Source organism: Pleurodeles waltl, chromosome 10, assembly GCF_031143425.1.
Source record: "Pleurodeles waltl isolate 20211129_DDA chromosome 10, aPleWal1.hap1.20221129, whole genome shotgun sequence".
NCBI lineage: Eukaryota > Metazoa > Chordata > Amphibia > Caudata > Salamandridae > Pleurodeles > Pleurodeles waltl.
This window is the reverse complement of record NC_090449.1, coordinates 305725608-305751541: the sequence shown is the minus strand read 5'-3', so window position 1 is coordinate 305751541 and position 25934 is coordinate 305725608. Positions and strand designations below refer to the sequence as shown.

The 25934-nt window shown below is 44.6% G+C and overlaps 1 protein-coding gene across 4 annotated transcripts in view; it reads left to right on the top strand.

The window, feature by feature from the left end:
- The window catches only part of CLUAP1 (clusterin associated protein 1), an 851865-nt gene that overhangs the window by 221638 nt on the left and 604293 nt on the right, over positions 1–25934 (top strand). The gene's annotated exons all lie outside the window — the stretch shown is intronic.

The following is a 25934-nucleotide window of genomic DNA, read 5'->3' as shown; positions in this document are numbered from 1 at the left end:
TGATATTCCACCAACCGACCAGAGAACTCTGCTCCTCCACCTTCGCTCTGGCCCATGTCCCCCGCATCCATTGCGACCTCTGCAGAGGTCGCTCCTTCTCCCACCTCGCCCCAAGACCTGGAACAACCTCTCCTTCCACCTGCGTACCTCTCCATCTCTTAGGACTTCAGGAAGCAGCTCAAAACTTGGCTCTTGGACCGCCATCACCTTCTGACTGAGGATTGCAGAAAACCACCAGTGCTTGGAGACCCCCCCCCCCCCCACCGGAGTGACAAGTGGTGCTTTACAAGGCCCCTTCGATTAATTGATTAAAATCACTACAGAGAAAATATTTTGGTTTTCTAATTTTTTAAATGTTATTGATTTATATCCAGCTGTTTCAAAGTGGTCAATAAAGGCAGAATTTCCTCTGTGTTTTCTAAAGATGCTATGTACGGCGGCCAGCCGCAATTGCCTGTGAAGATCTCCTTACATTAAGGATACCATATTGATCCAAACTTAATGACTGCTAAATGATGTAAATGATACGCCTACTTAAATAAACTAATTATGTGGTTTTAATTGTACTAATTTTAGTGAAAGGCATACGTTCTGCTTAGTCTCATTTTTTGTGCTTTCTCATGATTGGTGTTCTTATTGGTTTGTCACAGGTTTATCACAACTTATTGGTTTCTCAAAGCTAAGTTGTCTGCAAATTTCTCCCAGAAAGAATCCATGCCATTGTTTCTTTGGGAGGAGCAGCTTTTGTTGGCATACTGTAGAGAATGTAAATCGGCAATGTTTTTATTACTGCATTTCAAACTGCCGAAGAGGTTTAGCACTTTCTTCCAGAAACAGCATTTCAATGGATACTCCTGGTTGCGGATTCCTCACCTCTAAGGTGTTGTCAGGCACTAGACTGTATCTAGAATCCTTTGAAGCAGTTTCTCCCATGTGCCATTAGATGTTGCCTTTGGACTCTGAAATGGCATCACACTGCCCTGGAAGTGACAGAACAGATCTGCATATAGTGCCGGCCTTGCTGGATGACAGCAGTTCCTTTCTATCTGCATCTTATGGCACGGACCCTGATCTCCACTCCCAACAAGTCAATCTTTCAATGGTTTCACATTTCTGACAATATGCCCAGGAAGGAGTAGGTCTCCTTCTGAAATGACAGGATTCATGCAATGCTGTAACTGCAGGAAGCAGATGTCAGTCACAGACCTAACAACATCATGGACACACAAACCTGACACCATTCATATCTCAGAGGAGAAGTCATGGTACACCGAACTGGCATGCAGCAGGCAGTTTTCCTTATCCCACACAGAGCTCAAAGTAGTGGTGGTTGCATTGTCTCTAGATTGGGAGGGTCACGTAAGAGATGAAAATCTGGGTTCTGTGATCTCCACCGGGCACCATCTCCATATTAACCTGTTAGTGCTTTGAGCTATCCTGCTGGCCCCTGAAAGTCTTTCTACTAACCATCAAATGGAGGATGGTGCAGATTCTTACGGATAACACAACCGTTATATTGTACTGTGTTAAGCAGAGCAGGGCTGGGGTCTTGGATCCTATGACCGGAGGCCCTGCACCTTTGCCTGCGTCTGAATCAGCAGGGGATTTTTGTGATGACCAACCACCTGGTGGGGACTCTAATGCCATGCTTTATCTCAGGGAGGCAAAGAACATCTTCAAATAGGTGGGGATTGCACTGGCTGGATCTTTTCTACACTGCCAAGGGTGTGCAATGTCAAGAATACTGTGTTTTAGAGTTTTCACCACAAAGGACATTAGTAGATACATTTCACCTTTGAAGAAACACAGGCCTCCAGTACACATTTCTACCATTATCTCTCCCGATTCAATTTTTGTAAATGTTACAATAGACCAGCCATAAGTTATCCTTGGAGCCCCATATGGAGCCAGAAGAGTGTGGTATCCATATTTCTTGAGCCTGAGCAATTGCCCCTTTATCTGGTAAATCCTTTGGAAGAACCTCCTGTCTCAACAACAGGGTAGGGGTCTTGCAGCTGAATCTCCACAATTTACACCTCCATCCATGGAAGATTGAAAAGCAGCAGCTGATCAGTTTTGATTGTGTGTCTGAAGTTATGCATGTGATACTCACAGCCAAACGCCCCTCAACCAGATCCATTTATCCAGGGCACTTGGAGAAGATTGTGGCCTGGTGTGAGGTTTATCACCTTGATCCGGATCAGGCCTAGTTATCAGATGTTGTTTGTTTTTTTGTTAGCCTCGCAAGCTTTCCAGTGGCACAGTTAAAGGTTATTTGTTCATCCTTTTGGCTTTTTTATCAGATCACCTTTCCCTCTTCAAAACACCGTAGATGTATTTTCTAAAACTTTTGTTGCATATGTTTCACCCAAAAACCTTAATTATGCCTTAATTGGGTCCTTAGTTTGGTCATACGTTTGTTATGTACATGCCATTCGAGGCCATGCATAGCTGTTCCATGCAGCTCCCGACCATCAAGGCATTTTTAGGTCGAGCCTAGACAGCGCGCATCCGCTGTCTGGAAAGACTTGCTGTATTCAGCAAAAGGACTTTAGTCCCACCTGCTGCTTACAGTTGGTTCTCTGCAACGTCACTCTTCCTTGCTACCTCCTAACTGGATCAGGCCTCCGATACGTCACTTCCGTTCGGGCTGCGGCGCACCGGCCAAGTACAGTTTCCTTTCGCTTTTATTGTTTATCTGTTGTTAGGGGGGGACTCTTTTTTAAATTATTTCCTGCCTCGGTATGTTCCTGCCCCTGTTTTGGAAATTTCCTCCTCTACGCTGACAGGAGTTCCTTTCTAACAATTTCAAGGTATTCACAATCTTGTTTTTAGGCACAGGACGCAGAGACTCAAACTCAGCTCCCCAGTGCCAAAGTCAGCAGCGCTGGATGTTACGCCACATCTTTGTCTCTAAATATTGCTTCAAAACACTTAAAAATAGTTTGCCATCAGGTTCCAAACAGCCATAGAATTTCTGTTATGAAACGTAGGAATCCCACGAGTGAATCCTGCCACTAAGTGCTGCACACGCTGATCTGTATTCCTTGTAATAAATCAGCATAGGCAGGTCCTCCTGCACTTCGCTGTGAGACAGATGCTTGGTTAATCATGCCACATTACTAAAACAAAGCTCATGAGGTGAACCAAAGAACAGACTAAAGCATTAGCAGTTCCTACTCCAATAAACCTCAGTTCACTCTCAGGCCAAACTTCGCGCTTTTGCCACTTCACATTAAATGTCTTCAGAAAAAAAAACATTTTCACGAGAGCGATAACTCAAAAGCACACGATGTAGGAGACGAAAAAACAGTGAAAAGGGAACAATAAATCCACAAACTTTGGCATGAATGGCAGTCCTTTATTTGCAGATATCAGGCGTTTCAACATAAGGGTGACTGGTGCATTTCGAAGTTTGTTTTGGCGGTAACGGCAATACATGCTAATTGACTGCACGTACACGGGGTTACCTTACAACAATAACATTTAATTGAAATGACTCCCGTTGTATCTACAAGCTTTCCAAAATGCAGTGCTTAGGAAGAGGCTATTTCTGCTTTGACACCAGGAACGAGCCCGGGTTCTCGTAGGGTAGTAAATGCAGGGGCGAGGTAGTTCAGTAGAATGACTAGTGTCGATATTTACAGCCACCCGGACACCACCAGTAGAAACAATCACAAGTCGTTCTGGTCCGGGAACAAGTGCGCCATGCAATACTGTTTAACCGTTGCATTGTTGTAGTCTTGAGTTGTTAATGGGAAATGTAAATCTGCATCTATCAGAATACAAAGAAACTAGGAGTGGATGAGGTACACATATGCACCAAACAGGCACGTAGAAATTTGAAGTTCAGATCGGAAAGGCAGAGAAGGGATGGCTTACAATTTGTGTGAAAAGACGATTTCAATTAAGTTTTTGCATCACTTTAATGATGCAACTTATTTATAGGATGAAAATCTGTAGTGATTATTTTGGTTTTGCTGATTAATATCCGCTAAAGTAATACACTCTTACACGTTCGAAGTGCTTAATTGTGAAAGAAAGTTTGGTGGTGTCCTAACCTCTGCTCTGAAGCGATCCGGTGCAATTAAAGGTCAGTTCGGTGAATACCAAGGCTGCACAGTCTACCCATTTCTCACTCTTACAATTTTGCTTTCTTCCTATTGTGACGGTTTTTCTGTCTTTCTCTTCCTCCGTCTGTCTGTTTTGTGCATTTTCCCTCTCTTGCTCCGGTGAACATCTGATGTAGAAAGACAAGTAACGATCCCCAAAAATGAGCGCTGGTGGCCCCCTCCGGCTCAAATTACCCACTGGTCACAGTCTACCTAATTAAATCACAGTACTCAGGTTAAACACAGCCCAACACATCACTGTTTCCATACCACAATATCTGAACAGAGTAAACAATACCGGCCAATTCTGCAAGTCGAGTTAACACAGGTCAGTTTATCCGAAAAAGAATACTGGTACTTTTGGGTCTTAACAAAAACACACTTTATACGGACAATAATTTGAACTGGAAACACAGTGAATGTTTCCAAACATTAGCGTATGATTTTTTTTTTTTAATATTGACAGATTGCCTGTGTACTGAACTAAGCAGTCCGAGGATTTCAATAAATAAATGAACCCGACTTTTGTGACAAGTGAGCTTGCCCTAGACAAACACAGCTCCCTCTTTCAGCCAGCAGAGAGGACTGGGGAAAGCCTGCATTTATTCTGATCACTTTCCTCCTGACCATTAAGGCTCGTCTACCATCATGTGCGTCCAATTAGACAATCCTAGCACTTAACACTACCAGTCCCAGAATGCAACAAATGTTTACTGAATTCTGGCAGGCATATTCTCTTTTATGAACTGAGGTTGGTCCATTAGCTATGCGACCCTGAACCACACTCCCCGTGTTCGTATGTGGATGGTTCTCCTTCTATCACAAAACTAGAAGACAGGCACAAGAAGTTATTTAACTATGATAACGAAATGTATTTAAGTGCTGAAGTTAAGATTAGACCATTTGATTCAAACACCATAATTCTAGTAAATACATCATATCTCTGCTGGCTTTGCGGCACACTAATAGAGTGAAAAGAGCATTATTTATCTCTAATATTCGTACTGAATGTAGAAAAAATATATGAACCAATTCCCACGGCTATCACATGACCTGGAAGTTTGGCATGATTTCTTCATACAACTGCTATAAACTGATAGTGGTTGTGTTTTTCATTTTCCTAATCTAATCTCTGTTCCCAGTGGTAATTCCCCATTCTTAGTCCTCTAGACAGTACTGCGTCTCTGTTCATGCATCCACAACACTCCAAACCAAACCACATAGGTAAAAGAAATTGTCATTTACGACGCCAGTAGCTTGATCTCTCACAAATGCGATACCTATTGCATTGCAAATGCTTGTTTCTTATTGCTATAACTTCTGCGCTTGTGTCAGTTATTGGCAAGCAATGTCTGTGCAGCCTCCAAACATCACCTGCTTTCGTAACATAATGTTGCTGTGAACCCAGGCCACCTTTCTGCCTGTAGTGGTACCACAATTTCATTTCGGTCAGTGCATCAATTTACCAGCATTTCTCTCTTCACCACATCTCTCGAAAAAGGAGAAACTCCTTGGGCTTGAGCTCAAGACAGCATTAAGCTTCTACATTGAATGCACAAAGGAGTATTGCGTTCATTAGCTGTTTGTAAGGTTTGCATGTGCCAAAAAATGAAAGGAAGTACAGAATAGCATTCTTGTTGAAGTGTGTAAAAACATGCTCAGCTCTGGCCGAGAACGGAATGTGCCTCCTGAGTGCCTGCCTGCAGATTCCACGAGAGTTAAGGCTGCTATGATGGCATTAGCAGGGAGAGTTTCAATCTTGGACATCTGTCAAACTGCAGCTTGGGTGTCAGTGCACACATTCATGTAGCTAATGCCTTAGCAGCCAGGTCTTTAGAAACTGTCATTTTTCACACACGATCCTGCTTTTTGGTTTGTGTCAACTCTTCAGACAGTCAGCATTTGAAAGGTGTTGCTTGGGCATCTATTCTAAAGGTGAGGAATCTGCTGTTAGAAGTATCCCTTTGTTAATGTTTATTTCGTTTTTTACGGATAGATTTTGTTGGGGACATTGTTTCCTTATATCACTTTTGATAGAATTTGGTGAAACCTATGGACACAATTAGTCCTTACCACTGCAGAGCCTTGTTACAGGTCTATATGGTTGAGGACATTTTTCCTTCAAACTTTCAGCCCCTAGCTTTGTTGTCTTTGAAACTAGTGTATTCAATTGCAGGGCTGATAAATGTCCAGCCTCTCGGTACCGTACCGAATTAAAAGAAAATCAATCTGAGATTTAGTCAGGAATCATTTGAAGTATTATGTAATTTTTCCAGGTGCGGCCCACTCTAAGCACTTTGTAGTTGGGCCCAGCTTTAACATTTTTCAGAGGCCTCAGTGGTACTGATGGATGGATCATAGTGTTGGTGGGGTGTCTCTATATCTCCTGACGGAACGCTCCTGAAGAAGCCTTAAATTGAATCCTTTTGTCGCAGAACACTGCGGTTCGCCTGCTGACAGGCTTAACAAGCATTTTCAATGCAATGGATCTCGCATTTGCTGGAGGTAGAGCTATTAGCGTTGTAAAGAAAAAAAAATGCAGCGCAATCGCGCTATGTAAAATGCAGTGCGATCGTGCTGCGTGGAAAATAAACAGATAAAGTAGTCCGGACCCCATGCTGAAAACATCGAGCCTCGCATGTTTTTAGTAGTTTACCGGTGCTGTGTAGGTGGACTAAACACAGGAAAAGGCATGACGTATGCATGCCCCTCACAAATGAAAACAAGCCAATTTTAAAAGACAAGCCCAGGAACCAATGTAAGTGACTGCCGTGCCATGGGCGTGGTATGAAGCCCAAAGAGAGATTACAGAATGGATGGAGCACTTTGTGCTCGCCCATAAAAAGTGAACAATGTTTCAGTTTACAGTGGTTTTTTTTGTTGCCTCTTCAAAAAAAGATTAAAATGCAAAATTCTAAAGATTATACGTAAAACTTTGTATTAGCAGATGTCGGACTTTTCAGAAGTCCAGCAGGCATTTTCCAAAGCCCTGCCCCTGAGATCTGCCAATAACGCCCTAGTCTGGATTCTGGCTTCTAAATTTCTCCAAATGGGCGACAAGCCTTCTGTCTCGCCTCAGCTAGGCCTCACCCTCTAGTCCTAACTGCCCTTACCTATGCTGTAGGAACCATTGTTATTCCCTTAGTGGTGATATGTTGGGCCTGTGTTGACTCATCTTCAGTTACACCTTGTGGTGGTGCACTTTATAATTGGCCCATAACAAAATGTCTTTTTTCTCCACAAAATGCGAATAATTTATGTTCCGTAATTGCACTTCGCTTCTTTCGTTTACTGTTGGCTTTGGGTCGCAGTGCCCGAGGTACCTACCTTTCTTTGATGCGTCATCATTAATCCTAGGTAACTCTGATTGTTGGGAGGATTGCCTCCAGAGCTTTCCTACTCATTAGGGTTTCTTTTGACACTGCCGCTCTCTGTCTGTTTACAGCGCCATATATTAATGATTAACTCAGAGGTTAAGCAGCAAATTAATCCGTTCTCAGGTGGTGGCGCGGGTGAATGTATCCATTGATATGTATCGTACCTGGTGGGGTAGCATACGCACTGAACCTTATTGGCTGTTGTTAGGAGACTTTACAAGCTTGGATAAAGCTATTGGGGATTTACATATTTGAACCGCATAGTGACATGGCCATTAACATATTAATGAGTGCTTTATATTTCACTCACAGTTAGAATTTTGTGCACGGGAAAATTAATAGGGTCATTTAGACTTTGGAATTTGGCCTGACAACCTGATGGGTGGGTGGAAGATGTTGCCTGTGTTTCCCGCTCGAAACTTCCCAGTAGAGATCATCCACTGTATGGGGAGATACCCACTTGCCTTGCATAGATTTCTTTGCTAAATGTATGCAGGGTGCTACGTGTGTTTTGCATGCTAGCAACCTTTTTAGGTCGAGCATTAGCGTTCGACATGTAGTATACTTAAGTATACTTATACTGTGAAGAAAAGCTATTTGATTTGTTAGTTGCAGTGTCCTTCAAAAATCCTTGCTTGCTAGTGGTCAGTTCTGCCTCTTTGTCCTGCCTTTTTTACTTTGGGAGCAGATCAAAGTACTGTGTAATTACGCTATGTCCTGCTTATCTCTTCTGTAAGGGACTTCTTTTTGGCATTTGCCTGTTTCACCTCAACAGTGTGGGTGCTTGTTCAGTCCCTCCTCCCCACCAGCTCCCTCTGCAAACATAATAAAAACAGAGGGGGGCTTTTCCAGGGCCAGCTAGGTCTTGCTTTCTTCCTCTTGTTGTTTTCAGTCTGTCTGGCAAGAAAAGTCCAGTCAGTAATTTACAACGCTAAGAGTTCTAACTCGAGCAAACAGGACACCATTGCATTCCAAATGCTAAATCTTTAGAGAGGAAGAAAAAGCTTTGAACAACACTAGCTCTGCATCATAGGAAATTATTTTTTCAGGATTTCTCTGTCTGTCAGTATTCCTACCTACAATGAACAATGTCGTCGAGATTGTAGAACAGACTCTTTGCTTGACAGCTCTTCGACTCCTGACGTTGTTGCAGTGAGAGCGTTTTTATTCTGGTGGAAAGTACAGTTTTTTTGGTTTTTTTGCACCTATCGTGCCGTGTTTGATAATGTGTGTTCACTTTATTGTCAGGTTTATTATTGCTTTGTTTCTTCAGCTGCTGCAACGTAGCTGGCTTTACTTACAATTTGATTTTGCGTGTTTAGGCATGTGATAATGAACGTGTTACCACTTCTCTCTTTTGAATTAACTATGTGTATCGGCATAACAATTAATCAACACCAGATATTTCAAAATACTTGAGTAGCATGGCTGCCAGGCGTTTTCTTTATTTGTTCAAGTTTGTATAAAAACAAGCAGGGCCTGACTAGAACAAAAAAAATAGGTTCGTGCACATAAGTAACAAGCATTTTCAATGCAACTGGTCTAGCATTTGCTCGAGTTAGAGCTATTAGCTTTGTAAACTCCTAACTGGACTTTTCTTGCCACACAAATGAAAAAAAACGAGCAACGAGCAATGAGCGTTATTTTTTTCATTTGTGTGGCCAGAAAAGTCCCGTTAGGAGTTTACAACGCTAATAGCTCTAACTCGAGCAAATGCGAGACCCGTTGCATTGAAAATGCTTGATTTCCTTTTTTTGCAGTTTGTTTATGAATAAAAACAAATATATAAATAGCAGCGGCTAGGAAGGCCCACGAAGTGTCAGACCTTTGTTTGTTTTTCCTTCCCAGGTCAGGCATGGTTCCAAAAATGGTTTACACATGGGAGCACTGAGCTAAACCATGTGGACCTCCTGATGCGTGAAAGGCACTGTTTTGCTCTCAAAAGGTATGTCGATTTTGACAGCTGCTGACCTCGCTTAATCTCCATCGATAATCACTCAGTGGTTCTTTCACCTCTAAATGAGGTGGACGAACTGCAAATAGCATGTAGCTCCACCTTTGCTTTGTAGTGGATATATCATCACTCCAAATGCTGAATCATCCCCTACATGATCTAGTCAGAAATTTTGAGTATAGTGCCGGGAACTCGGGATTAAAATTATGGGTCTCCAGTGTTGGTAATTTAGCAGTTTGACCATCTCCACTAGACTTAAAATTGCACTCAAACAAGAAGAGATGGATATGCTTTTTAATGGATCTTGTTCTCTCCAGGGTTCATTGTTTTACATTCGAGCGCTGTGACTGTACACAGAAGACAAGGAATATGCTTACGCCCCCTCGGTCCTCTTCAGTAGGTTTGATTGTGATTGAAGCAGCAGAGGTCTGGAATGAGGCATCTTGATTGTAAAGCATCCATAAGTCAAAAATAGAAATTTGATGCACAATTAATGTGCTGCGGGACATTGCCTGGTACATCAAGTGCTGAATCGTGCTACAGAGGCTCAGAAACATACGGTGCAATGTGAAATAGCTGGGAGGAGCGTACATTTCCAGGAAAATGCACTTTATTCACTTGAAGACTGATTAAGGACAAGCTCTGTATTATCACATCTTCTGTGTGCCATTAATGCTCAGTGCCGTTTGAACTTCTGAGAGTTTCGAAGTTTAAGCCTCAGCATTCAAAAATGTCCGCAGCATGTCAGGAGATGAATCTGCACCTTTCTGCCCTCAATGTATCACTATCAAAATGACTTGGCTGTGCTGGGCCAGAAATGAATACTCTCCAACCCAATCGATTTAGGTGGTAGGCCACAACTTATTAGAGATTCCTACCACCTACGGAAGTTACATTAGATTCCTAAAGCTTTTCAGGTCCTGTTGCTGGCTTGCACAATGATAAAAGAGCCAAAAGCAAGTATTGCTCCTCAAGTTCTCAGAGTCAAAAACAAACAGGCTGACAAAGTAAGTCTTAGCTATCAGACAGCCACAGACTTGACTTTGAGCCAATCATATCTGCTACTCAGCTGCTAGCCAGCTGCCTCTGGAGCCATTTGTCTAAAGGGGGCAGAGCTGCTGCTGTCGGGGCTGCTGCTATCAGGGCTGCAGAGCTTTAGGCCATTAGATCTTTAGATTATGAGGGTTACCATTCACCAAAAGTGTCCAGGGGCATTTACCTACTGGAGCAGACAGTAAAATTGATAAAACTGGTCCATACATAAGTAGCTCCACCAGTCGAGGTTTATTCTTCGCTTGTGGGGCTTGGAGTCATGATTTTATAATGAGGTAAAAAAAGACTGCAAATGCCAGAATGATTTTTTTTTCGATTGGACGAATTACTAATCCATTCACCAGGAAACCTTGAGAGGTCTGAGCTCATTTACTGATTCCTGCTCCACTATCATACAGTCAGAGGGATTTGGCGTTATCAGTGCGTACAGCCCAGGTGGAGACCAGATGCACAGCAGAAGATACTAAATGGATGTACAACTTTGTGCACTTTACCCCTACTAACCGGTAGTAAAGTGCTTGGGCTCCCCCTTGAACTTTGGTTGAAATGACATACTCCAAATTGGAGTGTTTGTGTAGAAGTCCCAAGTACATGGTACAACGATTATCCAGGGCTTAGAAGTTAAATGCCAACGTTTAAAAGTACATGCCTCCAATGCTCCTAATTGGAGTTTTGCCATTTTGGTGTCCTTTTTTTTATTATTACATGTTACTCTATTTTCTAATTTGGTTTGGGATGTTTTTATTGTTTCGCATTCTGACTTTATTACTATTTGGTTTCTGCATAAATACTTTACACATTGCCCTAAGTTAAGGTGTCCGCTCTATGCCTTAGCTACAAGGGAGTTGAGCTCAACTTAATTTGATTACTTTGAGGGCTAACCCTGGCAAGGGCTTTGAATATTTCTTAAGACGGGGTGTCATCAAACCCAAGTAATAATAACAGTTCCTACACATAGTGTAAGACCAAAGGAGAGGAAAAAACTTGAGAGCGAAAGGATGGGGCTAGGAAAACGAAGAGTGATGTTAAGTGGGTCTAATTGGGAGCGAGATAGAAATTTAAAAAAAAAAAAAAAAGGAAGGAGGAGTATAAGACCACCTGAGAGCAAAGGGCAAGGCTGGCCAGACTGGGGGGGGGGGGGGTAGGGGGGGGAGAGAGAGGGAAGGGGAACATGAAAGGAAGATATGGGGTAGACAGCAAGTAGTGCAGAGAAGGAGAAAGAAGAACCAGGGGAGGAAATGAAATAAATTAGGAGAGAACGGGAGAAAGGGGATAGGGGTGAGAGATGAACAGTTAAAAAGAGAAATCAAGGAAATGACAGATCCCCCTGCGTCGAGAGGTCTGGCAGGACTTTTGTGAGGGCAGAAAGAGGTGCAGGAAATGACTAGAAGCCACAGGGGAAGAGGGCAAGGGGAACGATGGGTGTTATGGAAAGAGAAAGAAAGGACCAAGGAATGGAGAGGAAGTAGTAAGTAGAGGAGAGGAAATGGAATGAGAATAGAAATTGCAGAGAGGCAAAAAAGTGCTAATCTAGGCGCCGTAGCATGCAGTGTGAGTTCTTTTAATGTCATAGTTTAATCTAAGGTTGTGTGATGTAATTTCAAGTGATGCCATCCCTATGCTAATGGGTTGTTGAAAAACTAGAAAAAGCCTATCTCTTTTGGTTTGAAATGCCGCCAAGAATGGAATTGCTCTTCTGTAGACTTATAGAAGCACAGAGGGCAAGTCACATGTAGGCAAAGAAACAAATATACTGTACATCATTTGGGTAATGACATGCTTTAGTAAAACATGGTTATTCAGTAAAAAGACATATGAAGAAAAAATGTATCAGCTTAAACAACATTTCTGCCCTTTTCATTTAAACTCCTGTAGGAAATCTGGTTCCTGGTCGACAGGTTGAAACCCTACCCAGCCAACAACCACATTTTCTGTTAGGGTGAAGTCACAAGCAGCCCCAAATTACCCTGTGCTTAACAGTCGTGTGTTGGCACTAAGAAGTTAAGCTTAACTTAGAGGCAATGTGCAAAGTACTTATGCAGCACTTCAAATAGTAATAAGGTGAAGCTACAACACAAGAAAAATCCCACACCAATTTACAAAAATAGAGTAAAATTTAATACATTATTTGAGACTAAAACTGCAGAAACCCAATCAGTAGAACCGAGATATGCACTTTCAAAGATTTAAGTGGAAATAGTGCTTAAAAGCACAAAGTTATGACTGTGGTCATCTGATCATGTCGGAATGGGACAAGTTCACTAGTTCAGGCTGACTGTGATGGAGCGTGGGCCGAATACAGAAATCAAGTTACGCCCGCTGAACAAAGTACTTAAAATCTGGGCTGTGGAGCATTCTGAGATCCCACATGGAGGATGTGTCATGCGGCAGCGGTTGTGATGGGCTGCAGAGTGTGTTATTAGATCCTGGTTGAGGAGGCGTTGCGCAGTGGCGGTTCTGATGAGGAGCTGCGATGCATCGCTCAGCATTGTTTCTGCTTGGCCTGCAGCTGGGCTGGCAGATCACCTCCAGCCCTACTTCCGAGGGTCTAGGACTAGGGTTGCACCACTTGGGGGTGGGAGCATGACTCACACAGGCAGAGTTGAGGTGCTGGGTTCAAGGTGGTTGGAGCCTTTTCTGTCCATGATGCACTGATCAGGAAGCCAGGCAACTAGCTGCTGGAGTCATTGTGGTGGTCCTGGGTTCAAGATGCAGGTCCAGTCCTTTTCACTCAGGGAGGAGAGTGTAGGGCAACAGAGTAGCAGTCCTTTTTACATCAGAACAGCACAGCAGTCCTTGTGAGTTTTCCACAGGTTCAGAGGGTGTACTGAAGAGTTAGGTCTGTGGGGCTAATATTTATACTTGGTGCCTGCTTTGAAGTAGAACGTTCTGGAGGTTTCCACCTCTGAGGTGTTTAAAATGTCCTGCCTCCCTGCTCAGGTTACAGCCTGTCTGGGGGCACAAAGGGGTCAAACCCTTTGTGAGTGTGCTAGGCAGAGCCTTTGTGATGTGAAAGTGTGGTAGGTGATAGCTCTTCCCCCCTCATTAAGTCAGAGATGGCCCATCCTGTCAACACCTAGTCCCTCTGTGTTCACTGTCTGGGAGCAATGCACAAATACCAACTGCCAGCTACACCTAGTCATGTGACCCAGGATACAGGCTGCAGGCAACAAATGGTTAGGACAAGAAAATGCCAACTTTCTAAAAGAAGCTTTTTCAGAATTGACTTAAATGCGACTTTACCATTATAGAGTGTTTTGAATTACAATTCTTTAGCTGCCAGACCCTACATTCGTACCTGCTACTAATTGAAAGTTACCACCTATCAAATGTAATAAGGTAACCCAATGTTATTCTATAGGAGCGGTAAGCCTTGCATTAGTGAAAAACGTATTTAGGAGTTTTTCCACAATCAGGTCATGTAAAAAGTTAAGAGTACTTGTCCTTGCAGTGCATTTAAATGTACATGTTCATTTTTTTTTTTTTTTATGCGGTGCACCCTGCTCTATGGGCTGTTTAGGTCCCTGCCTAGGGGTGTCTTATATGTATTAAAAAGGAAGATTTAAGCCTGACAAATGGTTTATTTTACCAGGTTGAAATGACGATTTAAAATTGCACCCACAGGCTGCAATGCCAGGTCTGAGATGTGTTTTAAACGGCTACTTAAGTTGGTGGCACAATCAATGCTGCTTGCCAAATGGTAAAATTTAATTTAAAGGCCCCCGGTACATACAGTACCACTTTACTTGGGGCTTATAAGTAAATTAAATGTGTCAATTGGTTGTAAGTAAATGTTACCTTGTTTTAGGGTACTGAGCATGTGCACTTTAACACTTGTTAGTATTTATTAGTAAAGTTCACATGGTCATGAGGCCAACAAAAGCGAGATCAGCAAAAAATGGAGTAAGAAAAACAATGTCTGGGGGACAGATCTGAAAGGTCTAACAACTCCTGACCCTTCCCTCCATTTAAGTGTCTAAATCTACAACTCGAGTAACTTAACAATAAGCATATCAACATATTGGTTAACTCTGAACTTGATCCATCAATTTTCTGGTGTTTCCTACAGCAAATGATTTAACTGACTTACAGATCTCAGTTTGTTCTGGGGGCAATTCTGAAGCAACTTTGAGTTTGCAGCAAGTGTAGGGCAATGTTTTCAGATTCACATTGTAAGTCTTTCTCCAAGGGCATGCTGTGAGTAGGAGGAGAAAATCCAAGAGCAAAATTTCAGAACTTTTGGTTTGTTGAAGGAATAACATGCCTCACAAATAGTATGAAGGGATTTATTTTCTTTTTGAAATTTAAGTCCATGTCTAAATCTTCCCAGAGCGCCTCGTCATCTCCATTTTAAGATATTATTACAGCTGCCTTTCCTTTCAGAACACAAGGTGGACTTGTTTACCCAAAGGTTATTAAATTAGGAACGTGCATCTCAGAACTTGGTATTGATGGCACTGTCACTGCTCACAATGAAAAGCAGTCCTAAAAGCCTCTTCAGTTATTGAATTTCAAGTGTTTGGGAAGTCTGGTGCATCGGAACAGCAGAGTGTACAGAATAACTGTGGCCTATGAGGCTGAGATGAAAAAGATTTTAATGAAGCACATTAATTGTCTGTGTTTGTGGTGAGCAAGGTAAATAAATAAAAAACAGTCTAGCCTGATTGCGCTCATGTTAAAAAACAATCGGGATGGCCAGATTCAGTCTATTTTCTGGACATTCGGCTGTAAGCCCACTCATTCATTCCTTTTTGAAAGGGGTTATGAAGCATATACGAAAAACAGAGACGAGCGAGCCACAAAACCCTCGAGCCAGTCTCGAAAGTCCCCTTGGCCACACGAGCCCAAAATGAGCCGAGCCTTTATGTGCTTTCTTCCTGCTGCCCGTGCTGTAACACCATGCTCCCATACCCTCCTGTCCCTCATAGCTGCTGCGGCCGAGGTACTGCCCAGAGCTGGGCCTTGGCCGTGGGCTGATACTGAACACCTGTCCAAGTACCCTGAAAGTGCTTGAAGAGGGACGTTAAGCTAATCATTCTTTAAACAGTTCCTCTGTGACAACCTTCACTGGACTCAACAATGGTCAGGCCAATCACTCTACTGCCCCCATTCCAGCCCCCACTCAACAGAGTAATGTCAAAGGCAGAGAGCAGGCTGTGTGAGCCGAGTCTAAAATTCTATCTGTGACTGAGCTCTGCAGTTCACTTATATGGGCGTGAAGCAGTTTAACTCAGTAGAATCTCCCAGACCATTTGGTGTAACTAATATTTGTAATTGCCTTCATAGAGGTATTGGGCATCTCCTAAAATTGATCTGTTTGATAAGTCAAGGGAAGCCAGTGATGGTAACATTAAAATACGGTAACTTGCCTTCCCAGTACTTAGAAACTTTGCATTTTGTTCCAGAAAGGCTTCTCGTGTCGATTTGATATAACATACATGTAATACCCGTATCCTTTTAACGAGGTGCCTTGACTTAGCTCCTCTAAGAATCGAACACTAAACATTAACCTTTGCTGCAGAACAGGAAACCAGGAACAATGCGATCAATACACCCTTCCCCACTTGATTACGTTGTCTGATACTAGGCGGTTACTTTAGTTCACTGTGCCTTTTTTTCACCATAATCACATTTGAGAACACCTTTGAATACACCAGAACAAGATATGCTCTGGATAAAAACGTAACCTGTGTGTGGTTTAATAAACTATAACAGTGCTCTGCCTTTGATAACAGTCTAGGTCACATGTAGGGGATACATGAAAATTGATTCGCCTATTCGTTCACAAATGACATAATCGTCTGGGGTGTGGATGTTTTCTAAGTTTAAAGACTATTACTTCTAGTAAATGCCACTCAAGGCAATGATCTAATCTAATGCAGAGGTCTTCAACATATGGGGCACTCTCCAATGGGGTCCGTGGCTGTCTACGTGGGGGGGGGGGGGGGGGGGGAGGGGGGTTAAGAGGAGAGCATCGAGCATTACTTTCTGTAATTGGCACATTTCCAGACTGTCTCCATTTACATCATAGTTGAAGGGTTTAATAAATATAGGAACTGTAAACCTGGTGTGGTGGTGAGGCCAAAGACCTGGCTAAAAAAGGTAACAAAATATTCTACAAGGGGCTTGTTTTTTCACCTTCATATATGAACAATAAATGAAAATTAAATTAGTGAAAAGCTCACTCTTTTACGTTATGAAACCTCAGTTGCTTAATCCCATCACTGCAGATGTCTCTGTGTTATGAGTCAGAAAACTGAATCGTGATGGGCTCAGTGGCGGGCGGTATTTTTAGGAGGGAGGGGGCAGGCGGGAAGCACTCTGACACGCATTCATTCACATACACACGCACGCACATCCATTCACAACACTCATCAACATTCAAACATACACGCACGCATCAAACATTCATTTAAAAAACGCACACTTACCTTCAGCTAGGAGGTCCCTGGAAGGATGGGACTGCTGCCTTCCCACAATGGCTGACCTTTGGTCAGCTGTTGAGGGAAGTCCCAACTTCGTCACAGAGTGGGATGGGGGTCAGTGAGACTTCTGACCCCACCCCACTCTGTGACGAGGTGTCACCGATTGACACTCGCCTTGGGCGCTTCAGGGCTTAAACCTGAAGCGCCCAGGGCAGATCAATGGGTGATGCTTCCCCTCATCACTGAGGGGGAGGGCCTCGAGGCACCTTTGCTGAGACGAGGAGGTCACGCCCATAGCAGCTGTGACCTCTTCAGCCCAGAAAAGTTCAGCTCAGGCAGCCAGGAGTCTGCGCAAATCGTGCATGTCTCGCTCCTGGCTGCCTGAGCTGAACATGAAGAGTGTCTGTCAGGTTGACCTTTTCTCAGCCTTACAGGCACTCTTCATGATGGGCAAAAGCTGGGGGGGGGTGGCCCCTCCGCCCTATAGGACGGGCCGCGGCTGCTCAGTGGGGAAACTAACTGTACATATTGCAAACATTTTCTACGTGTCCACTAAGAGTATGCTTTCCAGAAGTCAGCTGATAATACCCTTAATAACCTCCCCAAAATATTAAATATTTCTCATCATACTTGTTCAATTGACTCCATCCATCAAAGCCTATACAGCTCCAAAGGTGCCTTAGCAATTTGGTGCTTAACCAACTGCATACATTTACATTTCTTTCAGGTAGCAGGCACTCCGGTGGAAGGCCTGTTTCTTCTTAGGTCTCACAGTGCAGGCGTCACTCCCATTCCCTTTTTGCCACACTCACCGTCCCTTCATTTCCACTCAGAGGGCCTCTAAAGTCCACATAAACCGTTCAGAGATGGTTGTTCAACAAAAAGAATGGGACCCGTTTTTGAAACATAAAAAAACCAGGGGCATGTTGGTCCCAATAGATCCTGCCCACTTCGATCTCTGGTCAGGTATATTTTCAAGTGAACGGAGTGGGTGGCAGGGAGGAGTCCAGCAGAGTAGCAGTCCGATGCAGAGAACTGATCTGTCCATACCACTTGTCTCTTTTTTCCTTTCTATATTTATGGTCCACGTCACCCTTGCTGCCCAGAGAACACAGCCCAAGCTGTGGGGGTGAGATGTGGTGCCTTTTCTCCTTTTTCCATACAAAGGGACAGACAGCCTGCTTTGGGCCACAGGCCTAGGAGTGATAGCTTAGTGGAGACGACAGAGGAGACAGCCAGCTTCGCACGGCTACAGATATCAATGGTCCTGCAGGCACAGTGGCACCTGGGGCTCAGGGGTGTTATGGGCCAACTAAACCCAATTATGACTGTTTCACTATCCTTCATTGTATGCATTTGGGCCCAGTACACCCTTGTTATTCTAGTATTGCTTTGGGCCTCATTCAATGGTTCAAAGGAGGGAGGAAAACCTGAAGTATAGCAGACACCTTGGCTGAGCTTAGAGAGATGGCTGAGATGTGATGAGGCAACAGTAGGACAATGTTTTAACAAAGGGCAGGGGAAACTACCTGCTTCGCAAGTCAGTAGGTATCATTAGTGAAGCAGGAGCAGTGTCACTGGGTCTGGGCGGGTGAGAGGCCCACTACATCACAGTAATGGCTGCCTTACTTTACATAAAGGACACAGGGCTAATTTTTTATGCTAGTATTAGGGTTGAGGGCACACTTGCTGCAACGAAGCTCACTTTTTTTCTGAAAGTGACAGTTACTTTTAAGATTGTTGTGGTCGTCCAGCTTTGTGGGGATGGGTGAACGGGTAGAGGAGTCAGCCTGCTACTCAGGGCCTAAGCTATTATTAGTGCAGCAAGTGTTGTTTCATTGTGGCCAGGAGTGTGACACCTCTAATATGTGGAGTAGTGTTTGCAGTCAGTTTCTGCTTTTGTTTAATATGTATTTTCTCTTTGATAGGTCTCACATTTAGTGTGGATTATGAGCTACAGAAAATGTACCTCCAACATGATCTCATAATCCAACCCCCCATTGCCAAAGCAGCCCTGCCTCTCCTGCTCCCCCAATTCTTGTGACATAGTTTAGGCCATGGGTCTGACTTCAAAACATTTTGATTAGCGGGGCTCGGGACACAACTGAAAACCTCTGATCTAATCTACAATGCTTCCATATGTTAAAGAAATACACTTTATAGATTTTTAAAATTGTAGACAGTCTTTGTCCTATATCAACTTGACGTTTGTTGCTGGATGCTGAATATTTGTGTGTCTCCCGTCTTTCTTGGGCTCTTAGAACCAAGCCAGGCTCCCTGTTAATTTACTGGTTTGCCCACCCCGAATGAGAAACCGTGGCCCTGTGAAAGCTTGAAGTGTAAAATATCTACAGACGATGTGTGACGAATTTTACTCATTTTAGGCGAATGTGCCCTGTCGTCAAAGTCTCCGGGGAAAACAAAACGTTAGTGAAGTCAGGGGTGAAGTTTCAGAGAAGGTGTTTGGGATGTTACTCCCATCCACCCAATAAATGTATTAGTTAATAAAAGGTTGGGTGCAGGACCTTTTTTCTGGTATGGTTAATTTCACCTGTGATTTTGTAATTCTCATTCTCTCTCTCTCCCCTCCCATCCCTCCCCTCCCGCCACCCCCTCCGCTTTTGAAGGTCTTAAAACATGGTTATTTGACTAAATACTGCGTTTGAGTACCCCTCACAATCAGCACTACTTTCCCTTTCCACAGGCCCTTAAACCCTTCTCATGCCTTGCTTCCCTGATAGTGATTAACATGATATTCCAGCGTGGTTGTCGGGAAATCTAAAGCCCACATCCCCCCACCCCCTTTCCCGCCCCTCATCCGCAAAGTCGTACTGACTAAGCAATGCCCCTGATTAAAGTGTTCATCTGTGTGTGTCCATGTAACTGTAAAAATATTGTCACCCAATTACAAATGCCATGGATTTGCATCAGAAAACCTAGACAGGCCAAGTTGGCGGAAAATATATGTGAAGTCATACAGCGCCCGAGCGTGACAGTTTCTGTCTCCCTCTCTAGTAGAGGAACTGGGAAATAGATTTATCTTCATGACACGTCTAATGACGCTCCACAACAGTAATAATTGAAAAAAGACCGTAGAGCTTGAAGCATTGGCAAAGCCAATAGGATTAACCTGCAATTTGTGTTATAAACCGGACCTGTTGTATTTACCAATTGTTGTTAAAATAAGAAAAGATGCATGTGCTGTAAGGGTACCTTTGGGACGATTGGTAATTTATAAGAAGCAAAACAAAACAAAACAAGAACGTTGGCACTAGTGTGAGTAAGCATATGGTGCTTCTTCAGGCCCTGTCACACACATGCTCTCACTTACTACAATGCATTCCTCCACTCACGTTCTCACCATATTTCTCACCACAGCTCAGATAAGACCCTCTGTCACAGCAGTGCACCCACGCACTCATTCATTATTTTATCAAGCACCCAGTCACAGCAGTTCACACATGGCCCTCTAGCATGAAATCACTCAGATGAACACAGATTCATTTCCTCACCCTACACCCACTCACACCAGCTCGCATATGACCCTCACTCGCGGACTGACATCATTATACTCGTGTTTTTTCACTTTAGCCAACGCTGGTAGGTTTGACTATTGTTTTTAAGTGAAAATACATATTAATTGACTGGAAAATTTGAATGTGTGGTCAGTTCGATGGACGATTGGGTGAATGTGAGAATGAATCAACAGCTGGATAAGCGCATGGACGGATAGCTGAGATAATTTATGAATGGGTTAGCCCATGGACGGTTGGATGAACAGGTGAAGAGCACACGGCAGTGTGCGTTGATGCAAGGGCATTATGCAGTGGTGTTTTAGACGTATGTGGTGAAAGGACAGTTGCTGTGGGCAGTTGTAATGTGGAGGAGCAGTATCTTCAGGAGAGGCACTGTGGTATGGTCAATCAATCAATCAATCATATTTATACAGCGCGCTACTCACCTGTGAGGGTCTCAAGGCGCTAGGGGGTTAGGGGGGGGGGGGGGGTGGGGGGTCACTGCTGCTCGAAGAGCCAGGTCTTGAGCTGCCTCCGGAAGGCGAGGTGGTCCTGGGTGGTCCTGAGGTGGGCGGGGAGGGAATTCCACGTCTTGGCTGCCAGGTAGGAGAAGGATTTTCCACCTGCAGTGGTTCGGCGGATGCGAGGGACGCCGGCGAGGGCGAGGCTGGTGGATCGAAGTTGACGGGTGGGCGTGTAGAAGGTTAGGCGACGGTTGAGGTATTCGGGGCCCTTGTTGTGGAGGGCTTTGTGTGCGTGGGTGAGGACCCTGAAGGTGATCCTTTTGTTGACGGGTAGCCAGTGTAGGTGTCTCAGGTGGGTGGAGATGTGGCTGTGGCGGGGTACGTCGAGGATGAGGCGTGCAGAGGCGTTTTGTATTCGCTGAAGACGTTTCTGAAGTTTTGCGGTGATTCCTGCGTATAGTGTGTTTCCGTAGTCCAGGTGGCTTGTGACGAGGGCGTGGGTCACAGTTTTTCTGGTGTCTGCGGGGATCCAGCTGAAGATCTTTCGGAGCATGCGGAGTGTGAGGAAGCAAGAGGACGAGACGGCGTTGACTTGCTTGCTCATGGTGAGAAGGGGGTCCAGGATGAATCAGAGGTTGCGTGCGTGGTCTGAGGGGGTAGGTGCGGTGCCCAGGGCAATGGGCCACCAGGAGTCGTCCCAGGTGGACGGGGAGTTTCCGAGGATGAGGACTTCCGTCTTGTCTGAGTTCAGCTTCAGGCGGCTGAGTTTCATCCATTCTGCGACGTCTTTCATTCCATCCTGCAGGTTGGTTTTGGCGGTGGCTGGGTCTTTGGTGAGGGAGAGTATCAGCTGGGTGTCGTCGGCGTAGGAGATGATGTTGATGTTGTGTTTGCGTGCAATGTCGGCGAGGGGGCTCATGTAGACATTGAAGAGAGTAGGGCTGAGCGAGGAGCCTTGAGGGACGCCGCAGATGATCTCGGTGGGATCCGAGCGGAAAGGCGGGAGGTAGACTCTTTGGGAGCGGTCAGAGAGAAAAGAGGCGATCCAGTCCAGGGCCTGTCCTTGGATACCGGTTGAGTGGAGGCGGGTTATTAGGGTGCGGTGGCGGACGGTGTCGAAAGCAGCCGAGAGGTCGAGGAGGATGAGGGCGGCTGTTTCTCCGTTGTCCAGCAGGGTTCGGATGTCGTCGTGACTGCGATGAAGGCGGTTTCCGTGCTATGGTTGGCCCGAAATCCAGATTGGGAGGGGTCGAGCAGGTTGTTGTCTTCGAGGAAGTTAGTCAGTTGTTTGTTGACGGCCTTCTCGATGACTTTGGCCGGGAAGGGGAGGAGCGAGATGGGGGCGGAAGTTCTTCAGGTCGCTGGGGTCCGCCGTGGGTTTCTTCAGGAGAGCGTTGACTTCCGCGTGTTTCCAGCTCCCGGGGAAGGTGGCAGATGCAAACGAGCTGTTGATGATGGTCTGGAGATAGGGGGCGATGCTGGCGTCGGCTTTGTTGAAGATGTAATGTGGGCAAGGGTCCGAGGGGGCACCGGAGTGGATGGTGTTCATGGTAGTTTTGGTCTCTTCGGTGCTGATGGGTGTCCAGGTGTTGAGGGTGACGGCTGGGGCTGTGGGTTCTGTGGTGGTCGGCGGGATCTGTGGTCCGAAGCTGTTGTGTAGGTCGGTGATCTTTCGATGGAAGAAGGTAGCAAGGGAGTTGCAGAGTTCTTGTGAGGGCGTGATGGATTTGGAGCTGGCGTTGGGATTGGAGAGCTCTTTGACGATGTTGAAGAGTTCTTTGCTGTTGTGGGTGTTCTTGTCCAGTCTCTCTTTGAAGGATGCTCTTTTGGTGGCGCGGATCAGCTGGTGGTGTTCGCGGGTGGCGGTTTTGAGGGCTGACATGTTTTCTGCGGTGTGATCTTTGCGCCAGATTTTCTCGAGGGTACGGCAGGTTTTCTTGGATTCTTTGAGGGCGTCTGTGAACCATTGAGGTTTCCTGGTGTTGGTCTGTCTTGGGAGGCTTCTGAGGGGGGGCGAGGTTGTCGGCGCAGTTGGTGATCCACTGTGTGAGGCTGAGGGCTGCGTTGTTGGCGTCGGAGGTGGTGGAAGGTTGGTTGTGGTTGAGAGTGGAGAGTAGCTGTTCTGTGGAGATTTTGTTCCAAGGTCTGTGTGAGATAGGTTGTGTGCGAAGGTGGAGAGTCTTGTGTCTGAAGGTGAAGTGGACACATCTGTGGTCGGTCCAGTGTATTTTGGAGGAGTGGCTGAAGGATACGTGGTTGCTGGCGGAGAAGATGGGGTCGAGCGTGTGTCCAGCGATGTGGGTGGGGGTGTTCACCAGTTGCTTGAGGCTGAGGTTGGCGAGCAGGGTGGTGTTGTTGGTGTCGTTGTTCTGCTCCAGGTGGAAGTTCAGGTCTCCGAGGAGGATGTAGTCTGGCGAGGCTAGGGCGTGCGGGGAGATGAAGTCTGTGATGGATTCGCTGAAAAGGGCGCGTGTTCCAGGGGGCCTGTAGACGAGAGTTCCTCTGAGGGTGGTCCTGGGGTCGGTGTGGATCTGGAAGTGCATGTATGGTAAGCTGCATTGTGGGAAAATGCAAGCATGTGACTAAATCGAGCCACTATTTACAATTATATTTTGTAGAGTTTTTCAGTGAATTACCAGAGAGCCAAACCCATGCCACATTTCTAGATAATCAGAAAGTAAACCACGTCTTCTTACATCTTGTCTCTCTAACCGGTCGATTGTGAGCTACCAGTAGCTCACCGACACCCCAGAGGTGCTTGTGACCTTGAATTCACGAGCAAGCATCCCTTCGTTATCGTTTATTTTATAATAAATAAGCGTCTCGTTTTCATTTTAAAGTTACATTTGTATGGAATAATGCAGAGGTCTGACTGAAAAACAAAGTAATCTGTTTTTTTTATTTCGCCGTCTGGCCGGTACATTATTTCAGCCGAGCGCTTGCCAGCACCTGACTCATCCCGCCACGACGGGGTGCTGCGCCACCTACCTTACGCTGCATGTAACCGCGATAGTGAACTCCACGCAGCTGCGGCAAATAAACCCTCTGGGCACCGACTTGCCGCTGAAGTGACAGTAGCAGCAGCCCAGCACCGGAGTCTTGTTAGATGTCTGGAGTTGTGGTTGTATGCTGCAGTGCTCGGCACAGACTCTTGTCATCGGGCCGCAAAGAGCAGGGCCTGAGAACGAGCGATTCCATACATGGCAACCTTTTAGTGGAGGACAATGATAGATTTTTAAAGAAGAATCGGGAGAATAAATTTCTCCTGTTGGCTTCCATTGAAGGAAAGGAAATTTCAGGCGGGAGACAGCCAAAATATAGTCATTTTTGTCTAAGCAAATCGGCCTGAACTGGGTCTATTGGCATAAATGCGATTCTGATCCAGATTCACTTCTTCTCCTTCGCACTGGATCACCATTAAAATTGTAATTAATCTTATATTGGGGGCGTGAGAGCAAGATGCTGTTTATGGTTTTAAATGGAGTACATTAAAATGAGGATTTAACAATAATTAAGTTAAATCTTCATTTCAGTGTTCTTCTATTTAAAAGTGTCGCATCTACAAACAGTAGGCATGTTGCATCCAGTGGCCGCTAGACATGGTTTCATATTTATAACAGAAAAATACAGCCTTTTTTTAAAAAATGGGAGTAATATAAAATGAAAAAAAAATTGTTTAATCAACATTGTTTATTGGTATTCCTGAGGACTAAAAACACATTTAAGACACCCACAGGGAATATACTACTGCTGACGAAATACTCATTTACGATTTCACCATCAATGAGACCATTATTACCAGCCGATAGCCTGCTTTCTTGAGTCGGGAATACCACTGAATACTTCTCCTGTTAGAATATTCATGGCTTTTAGACACAGAAGGATCTGATTATGATGATGGTCCATTTGGGCCTGCGTATTTCCCCTGCTAGTTAAGTGTCAAATGCCAGAGTTATGATGATGATGATCAAGAATACTCTTCTACCATACCCCAGGTTGAAATATATCATCAGAAGTCTTATGATCCTTTCGAGGTAAAAGGAACACACTCAGCATGTTGGCGTCCAGCCACTGTGCAGATTCCACTAGCTTTAGTAAGAGATCTTAAGTTAACAATGTCTGACTACTACAGGCGGTTTTCAGTGAAAGCACAGTTGCAGAGCGCATCACCTTAACAGCCTCATTAGAATGCTCAAAGAATACCACCTTTAACACCCCCACGACCACAATATGTGGAACCACCTGATCAGGTTCCATCTCCAGCACATATAGATGAAGCAGTCATTTTGCCCTTTTCACAGGTGCGTACAGTCTGTACAACACGTTTGATCAAGATAGTGGTCAGTTATCTCGCAAAATCCCTGAATGGGATGACTATTAGGTTCTTTGTCTTAATCCTCTTATGCCACCTATAAGAGTCTATAGACTCTCCACAAGATGAAATAGCAATGTTTTCATACCATGATTGAAAAGGCCTCAAAGCACTTTGACCTGCCTTTACCTACCAAAGTTGTTGACACTTTCCTTTATGATTTCAAGGAGTCACTAAAGAAATCAGTAAGATCTCTTCCGATAATCATATATGGGAATCAGCAACTGCCTCTGCAGTGATTCCAAGTCTGACAAAAACTATAAAGAGCCAGAGACTTCCCCAGCTTTGCTGATGGGCACCCAAAAGCAGAGTCTGTTGTTATACAAGCTGCACCGAGATGATCAAGAAATCCTTATACCCTCTAAAAGTAGGTGCTCTAGTAATATTGGCAAACAGGTTTGATAGATTGTAGCTACTACTGTTAGGGCTGCACATTTTCTGGCTATTCTAGTACTTTTAGTGACAAACAAATGTGGTCTGGCCTAGCTCCACTATAAAATTATCTATCAGAGGACAATAAGAATGTAGAAATGGCCATCCTTAAAGAAGGAAAACTAAAATCTGCAGCAGTTAGTGACACCTCCATGTATGTAGCTACTACAGGATTTAGACAACCACTAGGGCTTCCCGTTTTAAGGCACCAGGGGTGGTTACACTGTACA